This window comes from Tamandua tetradactyla, chromosome 10 (genome assembly GCF_023851605.1).
Source record: "Tamandua tetradactyla isolate mTamTet1 chromosome 10, mTamTet1.pri, whole genome shotgun sequence".
Classification (NCBI taxonomy): domain Eukaryota; kingdom Metazoa; phylum Chordata; class Mammalia; order Pilosa; family Myrmecophagidae; genus Tamandua; species Tamandua tetradactyla.
In genome coordinates this window covers 14,491,518-14,515,183 of record NC_135336.1, presented here as the reverse complement: position 1 = coordinate 14,515,183, position 23,666 = coordinate 14,491,518, and the positions used below count along the sequence as shown (strand labels likewise).

Below are 23,666 nucleotides of genomic sequence, written 5' to 3'. Positions count from 1 at the left end.
AGAGGGGAAGCGATTTGCCCAAAATCACACAGCAAGCTAGTGGGAGAGCTTTCACTAAAAGTCAGGTGTTTTGGCTTCCAGTTGAAGGCACTTCACAGACTCAGGCAGTGGCCATTTTGTCATGTCTTCTCTTCATCATGCACAATTATGGCAGGCTCTCTGCAAAGGACGTGCTCCAGGTCTTACTAAATGTCTGTCACCCACTCACACAAAGCCTTAACACAGAAGGATTAACATTGATTTTTTTTTTCAGTGAGTGAAGGGTTAGAAACCAGGCTTCTCTGCTGCTGTCTAATTTTTCTTTTAAAGGAAGCCCTCCCCTTCAATAATTCTCTCCCTGCTCCCCTTGCCCCATTGTGGAATAAGCTTCAAGTGGAGCAGAAAGTTTACCTAAGTTCCCTTAGCAGTTAGGATAAGAGACATCAATTTCTACAATTACCCACTTTTCAAAATTGGGACATGGACAGCATATTTATTTATATACACCCTATCTTGTTCTGGAAAGGATTTAATCTCTCTAGGGCATATCAGTTGCTAAAATAAATAAATAAATGCAAAGTCATTCTGTTTATTGTGGGGGTCCTAATGCTCCACATAACTGGGTTTGGCTAGTACAGATTCCACTAATTAATTCCTGGTTTCTCCTGAGGGACTTAGGAGCTCATTATGTAAATGAATGCAAATTAGATGGCAAATTTAGAATGTCCACATTCAAAACTTGCCACATCATATAGAATAGGGAAGGAGTAATCACTACTTATCCACTCAATGGCTATCCAAGATAATAAGACATTTTTATAGTTACACAGATGTAATCCTGTACAAATGCCAACAGAAGACTCATAACCTTACTTGGTGGGTGGCAGGCACTTGACCGTGGGATACTCTATATTCAGAGAGGTAGAGTGAAACAGATAAAACAATGAGTGAGTGAGTGAGTGAGTGAGTGAGTGGGTGAGTGAGTGAGTGGGTGGGTGAGTGTGTCTGTCTGTGTGTTGGGGGGTGGTAGGTATGCTGCTAGGAGACCTCTATTTTAAGCTTGGCTCTGTCACTGTCACTCTGCACCACTTCCCTTCTGAGTCTCAGTTTCCTGATGGACGAGATCAACTGAAGAACTCCTGCAGCCCTGACACTGAGCTTTTAAAATCTGAACAATTTCTGGCCAAGGGCCAGGCCTTATACTGCTTTGGTATCTCCTGGACACAGCAACCACCTGCTTGTCCCAAAGGCAGCCAGCATGGGCCTAATGGGTCAAGTGTCTCTCTGTTGCTTGCAGGGGCCCTGGATTTGGTCCTAGCTGCACACTCTGGTGTCTGAAACTCTGGCTGCAGTGCTCTAATGCAGAGGAAACTGAGGCTATACTTTGCTTGGTGGTATGCATTTTAGAAATTTTCCCCATTGATTTTTTTAATTTTTAGCAGCAGTTGCAGATTAATAGAAAAATCATACAGAAAGTACAGAGTTTCCATGTACTCCTTCCCTTGCCACATGCAGTTTTCCCTATTATTTATGTTTTGCACTGATGTGGTGCCTTGCTGCCAAGACAGGCTACAGCAGGGACCTAAGAGGAAAGAGAATATACTGTGAAGAAGCCTGTGTTAATTTGCAAGCTGCCAGAATGTGATATACCAGACCTGGAATGGCTCTTTTTTTTTTTAACAGATGAACTTTATTGCATTTTAAAATCAAATAGGCCTGGTATCTTGTTTCCACGGCTGCACAGCTCCTTGGATTTATTCATCAGCCTGCTAAACTTCCTTTTTTAGAGACATAGATATCATCCCCAAATGTTCTTATATCCTTGTTTTTCACCATTGTGGTTTGCTGTATCAAAGCAGTTGAATTTGATACAAGATCAATGCCATTTCCTTCAAGAATTAACTCATCTTTCTGGGCTTGAGATACTGAACAGGCAACACCTGGCTTCATCTGCACCCTGCAGATGTATTTTTCACCCAAGAAATTTCGGATTTCGACCAGAGACCCACTCTCCTGAATGACAACGCTGATGGGGAAGTGAACGTGCACAGACCTCGTCTTGTAACGGAAGCCAGGGCGCCACCCTGGATATTGTTCCATGCAGGACTACAGAGAGTGTGAACTTTAGCAGTTCATTTCTATTTCCCCATCTGTCAACCTGAAGCCGCTTCTTTTTCTTCCCAAGTAGACTGAATTCTACACTGATGTGACTGAAGTCCCTCTGCAGGGTTCCCCCAGGGGACCCCTTCACAATAACTGTGCATTCCCTTCAGTGTGATGTCGACATTTTCTGGAATGTGGACAGTTTGGTTGCTGAGTGTTCTAGTTTGCTAGCTGCCAGAATGCAACGTACCAGAGATGGATTTGCTTTCAATAAAAGGGGATTTATTTAGTTAACATATAGTTCTTCAGAGGAAAGGAAGCTAACTTTCAACTGAGATTCTTTCTTACGTGGGAAGGCACGGGTGATCTCTGCTGGCCTTCTCTCCAGGCCTCTGGGTTCCAACAACTTTCCCCAGGGCGATTGTTTTCTGCATATCCAAAGGCCTGGCCTGAGCTGCTAGTGCTGAGATGAGGAATGCTGAGCTGTTTGGGCTGTGCTCCGTTGCACTCGCTCATTTAAGCACCAGCCAATTAAGACAAACATCATTCATTGCAGCAGGTACGCCTCCTAGCCAACTGCAGATGTAATCAGTGACAGATGAGGTTCACATGCCATTGGCTCACGTCCACAGCAACAGAACTAGGTATCTTTACCTGGCCAAGTTGACACCTGAATCTAACTACCACACTGAGAATGGTCTTCATTCTCACAGTAGATGCAGCTGAAATGTCTTCTTAAAAAGGGATTTTAATAAGCTACAAGTTTACAGTTCTAAGGAAGTGAAAGTGTCCAAATTAAGGCACCAACAAGAGATTATCTTCAGTCAAGAAAAGGCAGTGGGTCAGGAACACCTCTGAGAGCTGGGTAGTTACATGGCTGGCATCTGCTGGTCCCTGGCTCCTGGGCTCCATTACTTTCAGCCTCTGTTCCTGTGGGGGTTCCTCACTTTGCTTCTCTGAGGCTGGCTTTCATCTCTTGGCTTCCCTTGGCTCTCTCCAGGTTCTGGCTTAACATTTCATGGTGATGTCCGATGGGCTCCAAGCATCTTCAAACATCTGTGTCTCTGTTCTCTGAAGCAACTGTTCTCCAAGAATCTACATCTGCTCTCTCTGTCAGCTCTGAGGCTTCTGTCGTTTCTCTAGGCTCTGTCATTTCTGAAGATTCTCTCCGAAATGTTTCCTCTTTTAAAGGATTCCAGTAAACTACTCAAGAAACATCTGGAATGGGTGGAGTCACATCTCCCCCAATCAAAAGTTAACACCCACAAACAGAATTATATGTTAATGTTTTTGTTTGTTTGTTCTAATTTTTTTTAATTAATAAATAAATTTTTTTAAAAAGTTAACATCCACAATTGGGTGTACCAACACGAAAAAGCTAGAATGAGCATAGTCCAAATACCCCTAAAGAGTGGGAGAAAGATCAAGGTGGTGGTGAAATTATACAAAGAAGGTAGAGTTTAACAAATGAGTAGGATTGTTGAATCATTATATTGAAATTTCTTTTAGTCTCTAGAATCTTAGAGCAGCCTAAAAACCTAAAATTGTGGAATTGTAACCCATACCAAACTCTGAAATCTGTTCCACACTAATTATTGTGCTGTGCTTTGAAATTTATTGCTTTTTGGTATATATGTTATTTTTCACAAACAAGAAAAAAATACCGATTGTGATGATAAAAAATATATACTTTCTAGCCTCCAATGTTCTGGAGCAGTTAGAAGGAAAAATCTGAGAGGATTGTATGGCAGCCCATGACAAACTCTGGGATCTGTCCTGTAACTACTTGTTGAAGAGTGCTTTGAAAACTATTGCTTTTGGCTTTCTTTGCTTTGTATATATGTTATACTATACAATAAAAAAGGTAAAAAAAAAAAATTAACACCCACAATTGGGTGTGTCACATCTCCGTGGAGATAATCTAATCGAAAGATTCCAACCTACATTATTAAAACAGGATTAAAAGAAACAGCTGCCCCACAAGATTGGCTCAGGATTAAAACATGGCTTTGGGGGGGAACTTTCAAACCTGCACAAAGCCCTTGAGCAAGAATAGTTTATCAAGATCAAGAGGGCCTGTCCTGCATAAACAGTCTGCCTGCGGCTATTCACATAAGCAAAAAGCACCAGGGACTGGCCAAATGTACTCTCTACCACCAGGAGCCACCCTGGAGAGAAGGGAAGTAGGAGAAAGAGCCCTGAACAAGGAGGGGGAAGAGGGATTAAGCAAAGTTAAGCAATATATAGCACCTGGAGCCACCCAACCCGCTTGAGTGAGTAATCTATGATCAAACATCCACAAAGGACAGAGAAGGGGAGAGTAGTAAAATAGTTAATACAAATAAGAAAAAGGAACCAAAATCTATGAAAGTAGATTGTGGGATGAACTGGGATCCAGCATCACGGGACTGAGAAAGACTTTTTGACCAAAAGAAGGAAGAGAGAAATGAAACAAAATAAAGTTTCAGTGGCTGAGAAATTTCAAACAGAGTTGAGAGGTTATCCTGGAGGTTATTCTTATGCACTATATAGATATTCCTTTTTAGTTCATGGTGTATTGGAATGGGTGGAGGAAAGTACCTGAAACTGTTGAGCTGTGCTCCAGTAGCTTTGATTCTTGAAGAAGAATGTATAACTATATAGCTTTTACAATGTGACTGTGTCATTGTGAAAATCTTGTCTGATGCTCCCTTCATCCAGAGTATGGGCAGATAAGTAAAAAAATAAGGACAAATAAATAAATAATGGGGGGGTGGGGATAAGGGGTAAAAAAAGGGTAGGTTGCAACACTACTGGTCAATGAGAGGGAGGGGTAAGGGGTATGGGAAATATGAGTTTTTTCTTTCTGTGTCTTTTTCTGAAGTGATGCACAAATTCTAAAAATGATCATGGTACTGAATATACAAGTTTGTAATGATGTTTTAAGCCACTGGTTGTATATTTTGTATGGACTGTATGGTGTGTCAAGATAGCGCAACAAAAATATATATATTTTAAAAAAGGCAGAGTGCCCCACCGTTTGAGGCTTCTCATCTCTTGCTTCTCTCTCCTTGTGAGAGTGCCTACATGCTTGCACTGGTTTGAAAAGATGTGTGTCCCCTAGAAAAGCCATGTTTTAATCTAAATCCCATGTCATAAAGGCAGAATAATCCCTATTCATTACTGTATGTTTGAAACTGTAATCAGATCGTCTTCCCGGAGATGTGATTTAATCAAGAGTGGTTGTTAAGCTGGATTAGGTGACGACATGTCTCCACCCATTTTGGGTGGGTCTTGATTAGTTTCTGGAGTCCTATAAAAGAGGAAACATTTTGGAGAAAGAAAGAGATTCAGAGAGTAGAGCAGAATGATATAGTTATGAGAACCAGAGTCCAGCCAGCGACCTTTGGAGATAAAGAAGGAAAATGCCTCCCAGGGAGCTTCATGAAACAGGAAGCCAAGAGAAGAAGCTAGCAGATGACATCATGTTCACCATGTGCCTTTCTAGATGATAGAGGAACCCTAACTGTATTCACCACGTGCCCTTCCAACTGAAAGAGAAACCCTGACTTTCATTGGCCTTCTTGAACCAAGGTGTCTTTCCCTGGATGCCTTTGATTGGACATTTCTATAGACTTGTTTTAATTGGGACATTTTCTCAGCCTTAGAACTGTAAACTAGCAATTCATTAAATTCCCCTTTTAAAAAGCCATTCCATTTCCAATATATTGCATTCTGGCAGCTAGCAAACTAGAACAATGGTCTTTCTCTGAATGCGTACCTAATAAATTTTCTGCCTGCTTAACTTGATCTGTGCTGTGCCCTTGAATTCTTTCTCATGACATGGCCAAGAACCTAGAAACTCAATCTGGCAACATTACAATTGATGAAACAAAATTATTATAATTATACTATTAACTGTAGTCCATAGTTTGCATTAGGGGGTCACGCTTTGCATTGTACCCATTGCTTTTTTACCAAAGATCAAGACTGATCCTTTACTAAAAGATACTTCCAAGGAAACTCCAGGTCTGAGCCTATCTACAGGGTTGTCCAGGGCTTTATACATATGAAAATAAGGCAAAGACCACAAAGTAGGCTGACTAGGAAAACAAGCCCCCCTGTGGCTCCTGGACATATTTTTTCTTTGCTTCTCTATTTCTGCTTCCATTTCCTGAGCCCTTGCTGGCACTCTGCCAGGAGTGGGTATCTAGGCCCACACCAGGGATGAGGAGAGCATGAGAGGACTTGCAGTAAGATGAGTAATTTTGATCTTTCACAGAGTCTTGGCTAAACCTTAGGGCCAGGCTTCCAGGCCTTGGGAAGGGAGTTATATCTCTCCAGAGTAGGAGGGGCGGGTCTTGTCTGGAACACACAATATCCAGGTTGCCAGAAAGGTCTATTAACCTTTGTGCTGCAAGTTGTCACTTTGCTAGATGCTAGGAACCAAAAAGTGGAAGAAACATGATTCCTTCCCTCAAGTTTAGAGGTGGCTGGTCATTAAGAGGAGATCCCTCAGAGCTCAAGCAGGCCTAGGGGACCGGCTAAAATTTTCAAGTTCCTGAAGCTGTAGAATCAAGGACCAAATCCTCTTGACTACAGAAAGATACTGTGTGCCACCAGAGCTTGAAAAACCCAGCTGGACATTTCCCCTTGCCTGCACAATCAGCTAATGGATGTTCTTGCAGTAACCACTTTCCTGTCCAACCAGGCACAGGTTTATTAGAATGTTAGAAAGCCAATGTTTCCTTTTGTAGTTAATTTGCTATTGACAATGACTCTGCACGTATTTACTCACTGTCTCCAGCGAAAAATGAAGAGAGGAAACTGTACTTTAGTCACTTCTTCCCATTTTTAGATTGTGAAAGGTATCACATTTATGGAAGAGTAAATTCACAGTGTAAAGATAAATAATGAAACAAATACTTGTCATCATTTAGTACCTTAGAAGTCCAGCTATGTGCCCCTCTCCAATCTCTGCTTCCCCTTTCCCCTCCTAGGGGTAACCATTTTACTGATTTTTTGGTTAATCATTCCAGGTTACTTTGTAGTTTTACCCCTTATGTAATATATCCCTAAACAAGTGAGTGCTTAGACTTGAATAACGGGGTGGCTAGCACAAAGCTAGTTATGTAAAAATAGAACATTATTGCTAGTATTAAATGAGATTTCCCAGAAAAAACTGAATAGAGTTTTTAGATTATAGCGTGGCTTCAGCGTTCCTGAGAGTTTCAGGAGCCTTTCTGGGCTCAAAAGCCAAATTGGGACAGATCCAGGTTTATGGGGTTGAAGAATATATAATCTTGAGTTGTCTTTTAGAAGACTATGAGTTCAAAATGACAAATACTAAATTAAGGACCAGGCTTTAGGAGGGGCACTTACTAGTAAGGGGCTTAAGCTTCCTTCCTTCAAGTAAATAAGTCTCTGGCCATGAATGCTCACCTGAATCTGGGAATCTGGTTGATTTACATTATGGGCCAGGCACTGGACACCTGTAGACCTAGGGTCACAGAGAGTGGTCTGCTCAGCATCATCTGTGTACAGATCTCAGGAACAGATCAAGCAAAAACACTTCAGGGATGGCGTGTTTTTGTGAAATGAGCATCTTCAGCTGATTCAAGCAGCAGAGCAGAGTTTGGTGGTTAGGAATTTCCTTAACATATGGCCAAGTCGTGATAAATCCAAATAAATCTGTACCCAAGTTTTAAAGAGGGTATGATGTCAGTGGGAATTTTGGTGATTGCAGTTCCTAACAAATCTGTTTCTTTAGTCACACTTCTCCAAAAGGAACTGGTTGCTCTTTATATTCCTTCACCATTCTCCTGGGGAATCTCTTTATCTTCCTCCTGTTTGGCTCTTCCTCCTTGATTTACTCTATTTTGGTGGAGAATATTCTCCCATAGCTTTATGAGAAAGGGTGCATTATAGTTAAAAATGTTGAAAACTTAACATGCTTAAAAAACAGCTTTTTTTGACTCAGAGTTGATTGATAGTATGACTGGGTATAGAATTCTAGACAGGAAATGACATCCTACAGAATTTTAAAGGCATTGATTCATTGTAGTTTGGTTTTTAGTGTTGTTGATGAAAAGTCCTAAGTTATCATGAGTCATAAAATTTGTATATGACATATTTTATTTTTATTTTTATCTTTTACATATCAATAAATATATTGGTCTGATAAGACATAGAATCTTTGTCATCTTGGCAAATTATTCAGATGGTTAAAAACTTCTATAGCTTCTCAGTAAGAGTAAACAAATAATGTGACCTGCTTTTTTCCCTTTGGGAGCTGTAAAATCTTCCTTGGTCCCCAAAATAGTACTGGTCACTCATAGGCCCTTCAATCTGGTAGTTCATTAGGTTCTTTGATTTTATCATTGATTGTGCCCTCCCCTTCTTTTCTCTTTCTCTCTTTATCAAAACACTGTTATTCAGCTGCAAGGACTCTTGGACTAGTACTCTAATTTCTTACTTTTCAATCCTGTTTTCTATCTCTTTGTCTTTTTGCTCTGTCTGCTGGGATATTTCTCCAAGTTAACATTCCAACCACTGTATTCAGTTTTTTTCTTCAAGAGATAATTTTTCATTTCATATATCCTTATCATTTTTCCTGACTATAAAAGTATTATAGGCACATTATTATAAAATTAAATTTTACAAAAATTTCTTACATTGAAAGTAAAAAGTTTCTAATATCACATCTAGTATATTGTAGAATAGAATAGAGTCCATAAATAGACCCATACATATATAGTCTAAAGCTTTGCAATGTGAACCAAATAGTACATTATTTTTTACAAAGATGTCAAGGCAATTTAATGAAAAAATGGCAATGTTTCCCACAAAAAGGTGCTGTAATAATCTCTATCCATGCACAAACAAATGAACCTCAACACTTACCTCATACAATATACAAAGATTAATCTGAATTGAATCATATACCTAAATGTAAGAGCTAACAGTATAAAATTTCTAGAATAAAAACTAGGAGACAGTCTTTGTGATTTAGGATTGAGTATGTATTAATTTATCAAATATATCAGGAAAAATAAATAAATTAGACTTTTGTTCTTCAAAAGACAAGGTTAAGAAAATGAAAAGGAAAGCCAAAGACTGGGGGAAATCATTCACAAAACATATTTGTCAAATAATTTGTATCCAGAATATGTCAAGGATTCTTAAAGCAAACATAAAACAAACAACCAATTACAAAAATGAGCTAAAAGAGCAGCTAGTAAATAGCCAGGAACAGTACCAAACAACTGCTGGGGCTACATCAGTGACCAAACACACAGTGTACATCAGTCTGGACCAGGTGGAACAGCTGAGACCCCTCAAAGAACTGTAAGTCCCCCAAGCTGTAGAGGCTGGCACCCCTTCCCCATTGGCACAGCAGGCTGGCTCCCTGAGGGGAAAGAAAACAGACTTTACTAGCAGCAAGGGCTTAGCTCAACCAAGCTCCAATTGTGGAATTAGGTATCAAATTCTGACTACTGAAAATAGGCCCCCAGCATAAATAAACCTGGAATAAGCACAAAAGGTACTAGGAGTTTTTGCCCCAGCAGAGTGGGGGTGGGCCTGATGGGGTAGGGGGGGAAAAAAGGCTTTTTGAGTCAGCACAAAATACTGAAAAAAGTTGGACCCTAAAAAGGGGGGGGGTACATGGAGCCTGGAGATACATAGAGCCATGTACCAACTTAAGCTCTTAATTGACAAACCCAAGGATTTGCTCTGAAAAGGATTTTTTTTTTTTTGCTTTTTTCCTACTATTTAACAGCTCATTAGATAGAACTGAAAACCTTCTAAGGCTCCAGCACTGCCTCAGGCAAGGGCAGAATTAAGCTTGTCTGAGAGACAAAGTAACTGGTCAAGTGAAAGGAGCTAATTTCCTAAAAGCTGTACCTTCCCCAACCGAAATGTGGGGTCCAGCTCAAATGGAATCCTTCCCTGAAGGAATTCAGGCCCCAGGGACTGGAAAACTGAAGCAATTAATGCCAACCTACAACCTCATCTCTGTCTCTGGGCAGGGAGAGTCTGCTGAAATTAAAGGCATCACATTACTTTACACTGGTGGGAAGTCACGGGCAGGCAAGCGCCACATGCTGGGAAGGAAAGGAAGAGCAGAGTCCAGAGGCTTCATAGGCAAGTCTGATAAACTGTTAGGTCTCACCCTCAGGGAAAACTGATGCAGGTGACTCTTTCCTCTTGAGAAGAGGACTGTCTGGTCTGGGAAAATCTGACTGGAGTCGGTAATATCTGAGGAGACCCTCCTCATAAAAAAAAAAAAGGCTCCATATATGCAGGGCAAGAAACAGAAAAACAAAAACAGAAAAATTCTGATTGGCTAAACAGAATCTATGCTAGAGGTCTAGAATAAGTTGAACCGCATGTCAAAGAACAGATAGAGAACAAAGTCATCCAGCAAGAAAATCCTACGTAAAAGATTAAAAATAACCTCCAGAATAAACTAGTTAAGGAAATTATCCCAGAGAAATGAAAACTTAATGTTCACACAAAAACCTGAACACGAATATTCATAGTAACTTTCTTCATAGTAGCCCCAAACTGGAAATAACCCAGATGGCCCTCTACAGGTGAATGGTTAAACAAATTGTGGTACATCCATAACAAGGAATAATAGTCAGTGATTCATAAAAAAAAAAGAGAATAAACTATATACACAATAACCTAGATGAATCTTCAGAGAATTCTGCAGAGTAGAAAAAAACCAATCCCAAAATGTTACATGCTGTATGATGTATATTATATAATTGTCCTGGAAATGACAAAATTATAGAAATGCAGAACAGATTAGTGGTTGCTAGGGGTTGGGGAGTGTGCTGGTTTGAAAGGATTATGTGCCCTAGAAAAGCCATGTTTTAATCTTAATCAAACTTGTGGGAGCAACCATTTCCTCTAATTCCTATTCAGAACTAGGGTTGGAAACTTGATTGAGTTATCTCCACAGAGATGTGAGTCACCCAAATGTGGGTATTAACTTTTGAATAGAGGGAGATGTGACTCCACCCATTCCAGGTGGGTCTTGATTAGTTTAATGGAATCCTTTAAAAGAGGAAGCATTTTGGAGAAGGCCTGAGAATGATGAGAGCAGCAGAGACATGAGAACTACAGAGTCCACCAGCCAGCGACCCTCGGAGATGAAGAAGGAGAACGCCCCTGGGGGAATTTCATGACGCAAGTGGCCGGGAGAGGAAACTGGAAGATGCCGCCATGTTTGCCATGTATGTGCCTTTCCAGTTGATAGAGAAACCCTGAACTTCATTGGCCTTTCTTGAGTGAAAGTAACCTCTTTTTGGTAACTTAATTTGGACATTTTTATAGACTTGCTTTAATTGGGACATTTTCTTGGCCTTAGAACTGTAAACTAGCAACTGATTAAATCCCCCTTTTTATAAACTGTTCTGTTTCTGGTATATTGCATTCCAGCAGCTAGCAAACTAGAACAGTTCGTATGGAAAGGAGGGGCAACACAAGGGTATTTCTTTGGAGATGGAACTGTTCTTTATCTTGATTGTATCAATATCAATATCCTGATTGTGATAGTACACTATAATTTTGCAAAACATTACCATGAGGGGAACCTGAGTAAAGGGATCTCTCTGTGATATCACTTATAAGTGTATGTGAACTTACAATGTCTTTATTTAAATAAAGTTTAATTAAATAAAACTGTACACAAATGTTTATAGTTGATTTATTCATAGTCATCAAAAACTGAAAACCACCCAAGTGTTCATAAACTGGCAAATGGATAAAATAAACTGTGGTACATTCTTATAATGAAGTATCACTCAGCAATAAGAAAGGAATGGACTATTCATGCACACAAAATGCAAGTGAATCACAAAAGCATTGTATTAGGTGAAAGAAGCCAAACTCAATACTATATACTGTATAATTCTATTTATATGCAATTCTAGAAGAGGTAAAAACCTTAGTCATAGGAAACAGATCAGTGGTTGCCAGGGGCCAGAAGGTGGGGATATGGAATGACTTCGAAGGGATACAAGATAACTTTTGGGGGTGTTCTACATCAAAATCACAGAGGTCGTCACAGGATAGTCTACCTTTATTAAAGCTCATTTAATTGTAACTTAATATTGTATAATTGACAAATAAAATGAGGCTAATACATTTCAACTTCTTTTTCCACTTAAATGTATATATATGGTGAACTTCTAACTTCAGGACATACAGCTTTCCCTCTTTTTTAAAAGCTGCATCGTATTTCATTGTATCAATGACCTATGGTCCCACAATTAATTTAATTAGTCCCCTATTGATGGGCATTTGAGGTATTTCTAGTTTTTTATTCTTACAAGTAATGTAAAAGTCAACTCTATCATGTGTCCTTGCATACTCGGGTGTGTGTTTTATTGAACAGATTCCAAAAAGTGGCATTGCTCGGTTAACATTTTAATACTGAGTGCCGAAGTGCCTTACAAACTAAGGGCGTATCGACTTGCTCTCTCACAGATGGTGGATAAGAGTCCTGTGGTTGTTTCTAAGGCATTCTTTTCAAGCTTGTTTACTTGTTCCTTTTCCCATAGCCTTTTCCTCCCATTGATGTTTTCCTTTTCATAACTCCCTGTAGGATTTCTGGAGCTTCAAGCTTTGATTGTTGATGCTTTGATAGGACTTGTTGAATGACCTAGTTATCTGAAGATCATTCAGTCAACAAGGAAATCATATGATAGTGGGGAGACAGACATGAAAAGCAATAATTTACAGCATGATAAATGGCTGATACTTGTAAATAAATGCTTTAATTTGTTAGGCTGCCAAAATGGGTTGGCTTTTAACAGTGGGAATTTATTGTCTCACAAGCTTACAGTTTGGACCTGAGAAAAATGTCCAAACAGAGGCATCATCAGGTAATGCTCTCTTCCTGAAAGACCGGTTTTTGGCCATCCCAGACTCCTCTGCCACATGGCAAGGCAAATGGCGGTGTCTACTGGTCTTTCCTTCTCTTCCAGGTTTCCTTGCTTTCAGCTTCTTGCTTCTGTGGCTTTCTCTCTTTTGGTCTGAATTTCATCCTCTAATAAAGGACCCCAGTAAAAGGATTAAAGCACATCCTGAATGAGGTGGGACACATTGTAAGTTAAAATCCTACTCACCAAAAGACCCTACTTACAATGGGTCTATATCCACAGGAATGGATTAACTTTAAGAACATTCTTTGCTGGAATGCATGCAAGTTTAAGCCATCACAATAAATATTATGCACAGTGACAGTCAGAGAGAAGATGGTGTTAATGATGCTGATAGTAAAAATAATAACAGCTAACAATTACTGAGCATGTACTATGTTCCCAGATTGGTTTATGAACTTACCTAATGATCTTATAAGCTTACAAATTATTACCATTGTCTCAATTTTATAGACCCTTTGGCTAGACATCGAAGGATAAGTAGAAGTTAACAAGGTGAAAGAGCATGAATTAGATGAAGTCCAAGGCAGAAGGAAAACTGTGTACAAAGGAACTGAACTGAAGCACAAAGAGTGTACTCAGGGCTACTGCAAGCAGTTTCAGATGGCTGGCATCCAGAGGGAACTAGGTGGAGACAGGGAAAGAAGAAAATGCAGAGAAGGGTGGAGAGCTCATGAAGATCTGGATACTTCTCATTTCCTCTTGCTAAACACACGCACACACAAACACACATAGAAACACACTGCATTTGGCTGGCCTGATCTTACCAACCTGTGGTTTCTGATGGAGTCTGGGGGAGACTTCTCATTTAGAAGCAACGCCTAGACTAAGACCTCAAAGTTGAGCAAGAGTCAAAGAAATGGAGCTGTGCATCCAGGCAGAGGAAGCAGTGAGATATTATGGCTGGAGTGTCCAAGAACTGGTACTAGAGATGGCTAGCTATAAATTGTAAAGGGGGAAGCTGAGGCCGAAGAAGCTGGCTGAGGCCAGATCAGGCTGCACCTATGGGCCACATTAGAGCTCAAACCTCATGGAAGGTTTGAGGAAGTAAAACATGAACAAACATAAGCAAGCTAATCACTGGTAAAGATCCACAAAAAACGAAGGCAATGTGATGATTCTGTGAGCTATTGATTGTAAACTTTGGATAGTTTGTATGGTGTATAAATAGATCTTGATAAGATTGCAAACAAAACAACAAAAAAAAAAAACAAGGGTAAATGTGAAATGCTGGAGTTTACGGAGGGAAATACAATCGGCTGGGAGGCAGGGGTAGTGAGGAGGACAAGAATGTAGCCTTGATGGAGGGGTGCAATTCTGGAAGGAGATAAGGGGACAGCCTAATGGATAGGACATTCTGAGCCTGAGCAAATGGGAACTATCAAACATATATGGCAGAGGACAAGTAAGCTATCCTTGTCAAAGGGTGGGTATGTGCAGACGATGTGAGAGAACCTTAGAAAAGTTTAAAGACCAAATTGTGAAGGGTCCTAAGTGCAAGGATAAGGGATCTGATTCTATTCCTCTGTGAACAAAGAGGGACCTTTGTGTCTTTTTCAGCTTGAAGCAACCTGATTGATGTGAAACTGTCTGACGACTAATATAAAACAAAAAAAATAATCAAAATACTTAGGAGGTTAGTGTTTAGGTCACGAGTCTGAACAGGTTTGCTGCAGGAAAGAAGAAATGAGCAATGAGGAGGAAGGATGAGTGGAGTGTGCCATTGTATTTAGACCTTTTTGCAGAGAGATTACTTTGTTCCTTTTTGTGGCTTACATTCTCTTTTCTTCTAAAGTTGTCTGGCTTCAGAGCCTTGATTAATATGTTTCTAAGATCTGGAAACTGAATCATTGGCATTGTAGGGTTTTCTAGCAATAGCTGCTCAAATATCTGCAATAGAATTTATCACTGTAGTTCACGCCCTTTCTCCTTTCTGCTGGGCTTCCTTTTCCCACAAGATGTTTGTCATTAGAGCATTTTGGTACCATCATAAGGCATACTGAAATAATTTAAAAGGGTATTTCCCGGCCCTTATTTGCCAAAAATTAATAGTGAGTACTATCTGTGTGACTTTTTAAAAGAATTTCCAGTGAGCATTTAGTACACCTCATTATTTTGCACTTCTTATACCTAATGCAGTAAATAGTTCTCCTTTGTTAGTTCAGGGACCCATCTGAGAATATGCTTAAAAAACCATGAACCATCCCTCCACCCCAAAATGCATATATGTGCACACCCATCATTGTACAGTTTTGCATGCAAACTCAAGGGTTCATAAACTGCTGAAACTCATCGTTTCCAGGTTAAGAATCTTGGTCCCAATGTGTCCAGCAAACAAGTGCTATCTGAAAGCCATACAGCACTTAGAGAAATTCTAGCACCTCTACATTATTAAGGGAAAAGAAAAGAAGGAATTAAATACATTTCAATGAGGAATTTTCATGGATGTTTTGAAAATTTGAAGGAGAAGATATTAATATTTTTTGAATGCTCTGTATCAGAAAATGGTATATAAGGGCTTTAAAGGATTATATCTCCATTCATGGATTATATGGTACAGGGTTTAAAGTGGAGGACAAACATTGACACCCCCCCACACACACACACCATTGGCCTTTGTTGTGCAAGATTCGATGCAGCAATTATTATTATTATTATTATTATTATGTGCTGTATGGCAGGGTCACATTTCATTTCTTTTCCATGTGAGTATCCCATTATTGAAGCACCATTTGTTGAATTTTTTTGTTTTTGTTGGTTTCTTCTGTTTGCTTGTTTGGGACATTGTGCATGGCCCGGGAACCAATCCTGGGTCTCCCGCATGGCAGGTGAGAATTCTACCACTGAACCACCCTCGCACCCCCAGCAAGCATTTTTGAAGAATCTCCAATGTGCCAGTCAGTGAGCAGGGCACCTGGATGGAAAAGAAAGATCAAGAAGATTCGTCCCCTATACGGAAATTTACAGCCTGGTGTGGGAGACAGATGCGGAAAAAAAGAAAATTATACTAATAAGAGGAGTCATATGATATGTTAAAACAGATCTGTAGGAAAGCTATGGAGAAAAGAGGTGATACTAATTTTGTCTGGCGGCAGAGCTTGAAAGGAGCTCTGCAGAACAGGCAGGATTTGAGAAGGTTGGGAGAATAAAGCAGCTTTCTTTTCCCCTCTTTTAGTCACAGGAGGGAACTACTGAGCCTCTCTACCCGTCTCCACCAGTCTTATCACCTGGCGTCTGATCCAGCTATTATGGTAAGAGAAAAGTCCAAGATGTGTGCAAACTTCTTTCCAGTAATAAATAAAAATGGCTACTATATGCAAGGAACCCTGTCATGCATGGTCCAGCTATCATCTCTAATTCTGACAACATCAAACTGGTACTGAGTATTATCCCCATTTTATTGAGGAAACAGGTTCAGAGATAGAACCCATCCATGGTCGCAAGCTACTAAGTGGCTGAGCCGGACCTGAGGCTCAGTTGGCTTAACTTCAAAATTTGCTCTCTTTCTCAGAGAAGGGATAATTGGAGATGAAGGGATACAGACTGTACAACGGGACTTGATATAAAAACTCAGAAATGGACAGCACAATACTACCCAATTGTAATGCAATTATGTTAAAACACTGAATGAAGCTGCATGTGAGGTATAGGTTTTTTGTTTTTGTTTTTTTTGTTTTTTTTTCTTTCTATTATTGTTTTGATTCTTATTCTGTTGTCTTTTTATTTTTCTAAATCGATGCAAATGTACTAAGAAATGATGAATGTGCAACTATGTGATGTTATTAAGAATTACTGATTGTGCATGTAGATTGGAATGATTTCTAATTGTTTTGTTAATTCTTTTTTTAATTAATAATAAAAAAAAATAAAAAAAAAAATTTGCTCTCTTTCTCTAGGCCACATGGCTGCTTTGGGCTGGGATTAAGGCTTGTAGACTCATGAAGTGCACTCAAGTGCACACATGTAAGCTCACAAGCACACACATTCATGGTAGACATTATAACTTGTCTGGTGAATAAAGGGATAGGGAAAAAAAATTGAAAACTTCTCTTCTCATCAGGGGCAGCTACTTGCTTGCCCGGCCCCTGCATCCTGCATTATGAATTTATCCATCTTGCTACTCTCATATTGCCCTGGGAGAAACTTCATCCTCTTAAACTGCAGCTGAACCTCAAGGGCATGTGGCTTCAACAGGGGGTTACTGATGACTAGACTCCACTTGGCACTGCGGTTCTCGACAGGGGCGCCTGGCAGTCAGGAAACTTCTTTCTTTCTTTCTTTCTTTCTTTTTTTGTTTACTTGGCTTTTCTGTGGCTCTATTCTTTATCTTTAAAATTTTCTTTTCTTTCCTCTGCCCCTTTTCTTAAAACCATGGAAAATTCTAACGTAAACAAAAGGAGGGAGAATGTTGTTACCAACCCTTGTGAGCCAATCACCCACTTTCAACAACTAATAAGTCACGTGGCTAATCTTATTTCATCACTAACCACTCCCTGCATTGTTCTGAAGCAAAATATATCATCATTATCATTTTTAATCCAGAAATACTTCAGTATATGCTGTAAATCCCTTTTAATCTTTATGTTCCTCCTTCTCATGATTTCTTTGTTGAAGAAGCTGGATCATATGCTGGAAAATCATAGAATTTCCCGCAGTCTGAGTTTTGGTGATTGCACCTGGTGGTATCAATTTAACATGTTCCCCCAGTCCTCTGTATTTTTAATAAACTAGTAGTTGGATCTGGATTTAGGTTTTAGCTGGCTATTTTTCTTTTGACAGTCAATGATCAAAGACACGATCCATAAATCCACTAAGGATTGCAAAACAGTGATACTGCAATACTTTCATTGCTTCTGTGTTTAATAGTCAGAATATCTTCAAAAAAGGAAGCTTTCCCTGATCATTTACATAGTTAACCTTAGGTATACATAACACACTTTTTTTTAAACCAATTTTCAAAATAATGAATGGATCCCTAGCATCCACCAAAGGTAACCAATAAGATTTTATTTTTTTTAAATATCATGAAGTCCATGGTTTCAAAATTATGAGATGAGTTTTAATCCATTGTAGTTGTAATTCTAATGCTCAAATTGCCCCATCTTTGGTCACTGGGCACCTCTTTAAATTGACTCTTAGTCTTTTTGATATCACCTTATCATCTTTGATAGGTTCTTTATTAGCTCATGTGAAATATGATGTTCCAGGCTCATCTGGTAAATTTCCCTCTCTGCTTCCCAGATTTGGAATCAACCATTTCCCCCAAAGAGTCCTGGTACCTCTTAGTAAATAGCATTTGGAAACTATACTCTGGGTGCAAGGAGTGCTTGCTCCTGGTTCGGTGGGCATCTCTAAAAGAAATTTGTTAGAAGAAAATACTTCATGAATTCAAACTATTCAAATTTAGGGCCAAAGCCTTTCTGCTTAACTTTATTGCTCTTACACCCATATCTTCCTTTCTCACACACCAAAAACCAACGTAAATACAGAGAAGGTAAGGTTTAACAAATGAGAATGACCACTGAATCATTATATTGACATTTCTTTTAGTCTCCAGTGTCTTGGAGCAGCTAGCAGTAAAAACCTAAAAATGTGAAATTGTAACCTGTACCAAACTCTGAACTCTGTTCTATAACGAATTGTTGCAGTGCGCTCTGAAACTTATTGCTTTTTTGCATATATGTTACTTTTCACAAAAAAGAAAAAAATGTTTATTGTGATGATGAATTCACAGCTATATGATGATACTGTGAACCACTGATTGTACACTTTGGATGATTACATGGCATGTGAATATATATCAATAAAATTTGCATTTAAAAAAACAATGTAAGCGTGCCAAGCAGAGCACTCCGAGCTCGGCTGCCTGGTGCGGGAGCAGCAGCGAGGCAGTGGGGAAGCCCCCAGCGGGGATACTCGGCACCTGCCGGGCGGCCGCAGCCCACAAGCTCCATAACCACCCCCCAGTCGCACCTGCTGCCCCGCACCCGGAGCTGGAACTGCGCGGCGGGCCCCGGTGCGGTCCCACGCGATCCCCTGCCTGCGGAGGCCCGAACTGACTTACTTTCTTTCCCGCCGTTCTGAGATCTCCGGGTGCCCCAGACCCTGAGGGATCCACGCTGGGCCCTCGCGGAGGCCGTGAGCGCCGTGTCCGCCTTCGCGAGGCCCAGGCAGGGCCCGCAGGTGCTCCGGTGCACGGGGTGCGGGGCTGCTCACCGTCCCTCCCCCGGCAGCGGGAACGCGAAGGACAGCCGGCCGCGGGCCCTCCTGAGCAGGCGCCCCACGCGGGGTCCTCGGTCGGTTCCGGCTTGCTGCGGCTTCCCCTCTCCCACCTTCCTGTCTGCCATTTCCCCGCCACCTGGACACAATTTTGCATCATTTTAAACATTAACTTAAATAACACAAAGCACGAACTTGTCCTCCTCTCCACTGTCCCTAGTCTCAGTCCGTTCCACAGAAGGCCTTCCTTTCTGTGAGTGGTTCTGTGCTGTGCCCCTCACGTGGATTCCCCTGCACTTAGGTAGATATCTAGAGCCCAGAGGAGGTTTACAAAGGTTGGGAAGAGTCTCTTGAGCCTCTGCGTGATGATTTCCTAAGACAGTGGATGGAGCAGTGGGCCATGTGAAAACTGTTCTTTTTGCTTCTAAACAAAGTTGTCAGTTCTCTGAGTTGATTAGTCTTTGATTAGACCCTTGTCCTAAAAGGGCTAAAGACCATTTTTCCTTCTCAGTTAAAAGGAATGGAGGGTTCCTTCGTTCCCCTTTTCGATCATTTTATATGGGCAGCATGCTGTAAGAGTCTTTGGAGCTATGCTGTCAGCTTTTAAAGTCTGGAAGTTTGTTCTGAGGCATCTGAAAGCCCAGTGCACAAAGTAAGGAGCATACCTTTTACCTATCTAGACCGATACTATTCCCATTAGGGCGACTTTAAACTTGGAAATCTTATCCAAAAGATTGCTTAGTTGAGCTTTATCTAAGTAAACATAGTGAATATAAAATATATTTCCAGAAGGACACTTCAAAATGTGTCTCCCTCTCCATTTAATGCAATAATGGTGTACAGAATGAGGAAAAGAGGTTGGGGTAAAGGAAACCACTAAGTAAAAGGGTGATTTATTTATCCTATTTGCTTTCAGTTTTTATTAGATCTCTTAAAACCATCATAACTTCCAAATTTCATTTGAATATGGACGCTAGCACCACCATATTCATTCGTGAAGCGTTTATTTTGTACCTACCAATTATAAAGCACTCCGCTTGGCACTAATTGCAGAGCTTTGGAAGTTTACAGTTTAGTGACAGAGGAATCCTATACACACATTACTCACATAGAAAATAGTTTGTAAGTACGAGTGGAGGTAGAAAATATAAAATAGGTAATCAAGTCAGCTTCATCAAGCAGGTGGCGTATGTAGGAGGACAGGATATGTATGTAATTTCCTTTACTCATTCTTTGGCAATGGTTATACTAGTTCAAAAAATGAAAGTAGATGCTTCGCCCACACTTTAGAACAGGAGAGAAAAGGATGTGTAAGAGCTTCTCTTTCCATCCCTGGCAGCAACATGCTCCTGAAAGCTAGATGTTGCCTTTGCAATCCCAAGTGCCTCACTTAAGGTGAAGAGGAGAGCTGAGTAGAGAGAGCCCCCTTCCATCTGTCTCCTTCCTCATTAAGCATAAGTCCACTGTGGCTCTCTTCTGCCAACTGCATTATTTCATGCCCTCTTTTCTGCATTAGGATGTTACTTGATCCTAATCTCGTTGGGGCATGCAGTAGCCATGCGATTCTTTTGACTACATGTGCAAATAATGTGATTTCAGAGTCCTAGAATTTAAGCATCACTAAGAAGCAAACTGATTTGGAGAACAGAATTTTGAATCAAGCTTCTGTGTGAAAACTGGTTATATTGTGTAGTTTAGTTGGGATATTTTTCAAATATAAAGGCAAAGGTAAAGGGTTGCCAACTCGGCATTGTAATGTCAGGGAAACTGGGAAGGGAACCGCAACGGGAGCTGCGGAGGCTGTGTCGCCCCTCCAAACATGGCTTCTGGAGCCGCCCCTTCAGGACACCTGACTTTGGAGAACCGCCCCTTCTGGATGTCACCTGACCCCCTTGCTTAAAAACTGCCCACACCATTACCCAGGTGCTGACTCACTTCCCTCCATCTTGGATTTGGTGAGGTCAGCTTTGGAGCTCAGAAATAAACCCGCCCGTTTTAAATTTCCTGGTCTACCTTTCTTCTTTCTCACCCTTTCGCCTCCTAAACCTTTCAGGCATCAGCTTCTGAACTTTCACCATTTTTTGACAAAGATAAGCCAGTCCAGATGAAATAAGCACAAAGAATAAGCACTAAACATGAAGTCCTGCCCACAAAATATAGTTCATGAATAGGTGGCAATTTACTATGGCCTTCATGCCCACTTAGAGTTGCATATTAGTTTCTCCGGTCTTTGAATTGATATTTTCTGACTTCAGAAGGACGTTGGTGTGGGTTGTACATTTTTTAACAGGAATGAAAGGGGCTGTATGTGACTGGCTGCTGCCTGCTTGAGTGCTGCAACTTAGAAATTATGTTGGAGAAGGTACTGAATTCTTAGACATTGTAGAAATGTTCTGTTTGGGTGCTTGGTTATGTTTTCTGCCAGACATGAAGTTTTGGTGACATGTAAAAGAATGTTATTCTTCTTAATGTTTATAATTAAAAAGAAAAGGCTTCAATTGAAGCATAAATTTTAAACTGGCTTTCCATGATTGCTGCTTGGTACATCTGTACAGGCTCTAAGATGAGTTGGTGTTCAAATTCACCACCCTACTGCAGCCCATATTTTGAGAACCTTTATTTTCCACACCTTTTGGTGCTTCTAAAATGACAGTGATCAAAAAATGTTTTAGAATTCCTGGGAGACCAGAATGCAGCCCTAGCCCTGGTAGGGGATTTTTTCTTTCTTAGTGTTCTACTAGCATAATGATAACTTAAAATTTTAAGTACAAAGTATCTCTGCCTGAGAAGATCCCTAATTTAAGACCCAGATTTTTTATCATGAAAGCCTGAACTGAACACAACATTATGAGAACTCTAACTGACAGATATTTCTAACATCTCATTAAACAAATTGCAATTCCTTCCTGCTAAGAAAATGGGTAAACGCTCATAAATATGAGATATATTCAAATGCCATATAATCTATCCAAACTGGAAAGTGTGTAAGATATCACAGGAATATTACCTTCCTAGCCTTAAATGGAAAAGAAGTGCATTGCAAGAAGGCATCCACTTAGAGAGTTCCTATAAGTTAGATAGTAACGGAACTCTACCTTTTTCCCAGAAAGACCTGATTTTTTTTGTGACAGCCATATTCCCAAATGTGCCAAAGCCTTTGTTAACCACCATCACAACACTGTGTAACACAGAATCATTTACTGTAGGAATGTTCTAGTTTGCTAGCTGCCAGAATGCAGTTTACCAGAAACGGAATGGCTTTTAAAAAGGGGAATTTAAAAAGTTGGTAGTTCACAGTTCTAAGGCTGAGAAAATGTCTCAATTAAAACAAGTCTATAGAAATGTCCAATCTAAGGTATCCAGGAAAAGATACCTTGGTTCAAGAAGGCCGATGAAGTTCAGGGTCTCTCTCTCAAGTGAGAAGGCACATAGTGAATAGGGTCAAGGTTTCTCTCCCACCTGGAAAGGCATGTGGCAAACACAGCATCATCTGCTAGCTTCCTCTCCTGGCTTCACTTCATGAAGCTCCCCAGGAGGCGTTTTCCTTCTTCATTTCCAAAGGTCGCTGGCTGATGCATTCTGCTTCTCGTGGCTATGTCATTCTGCTCTCTCCAAATCTCCTAGCTTTCTCTCCTGTCATTCTCTTTTTTTTTTTTATTTTTTTTTATTTTTATTTTTTATTAACGGAAAGAAAAAAAAAGAAATTAACACAACATTTAGAAATCATACCATTCTACATATGCACTCAGTAATTCTTAACATCATCACATAGATGCATGATCATTGTTTCTTAGTGCATTTGCATCGGTTTAGAGGAACTAGCAACACAACAGAAAAAGATATAAAATGTTAATATAAAGAAAAGAAATAAAAGTAGTAGTAATAGTAAAAAACAACAACAACAAACAAACCAACAAGCAAACAAAAACAAAAAAAACCCTATAGCTCAGATGCAGCTTCATTCAGTATTTTAACATGATTACTTTACAATTAGGTATTATTGTGCTGTCCATTTTTGAGTTTTTGTATCTAGTCCTGTTGCACAGTCTGTATCCCTTCAGCTTCAATTACCCGTTGTCTTACCCTGTTTCTAACTCCTGCTGAACTCTGTTACCAATGACATATTTCAAGTTTATTCTCGAATGTCCGTTCACATCAGTGGGACCATACAGTATTTGTCCTTTAGTTTTTGGCTGGATTCACTCAGCATAATATTCTCTAGGTCCATCCATGTTATTACATGGTTCATAAGTTTATCTTGTCTTAAAGCTGCATAATATTCCATCGTATGTATATACCACAGTTTGTTTAGCCACTCTTCTGTTGATGGAGATTTTGGCTGTTTCCATCTCTTTGCAATTGTAAATAACGCTGCTATAAACATTGGTGTGCAAATGTCCGTTTGTGTCTTTGCCCTTAAGTCCTTTGAGT

At 40.1% G+C, this 23,666-nt stretch overlaps 1 pseudogene; it reads right to left on the bottom strand.

Moving 5' to 3' along the window:
- Nucleotides 1-1,699: 1,699 nt before the first annotated feature.
- LOC143648925 (large ribosomal subunit protein uL6 pseudogene) lies at nt 1,700-19,363 on the bottom strand (annotated as a pseudogene).
- Nucleotides 19,364-23,666: the final 4,303 nt, after the last annotated feature.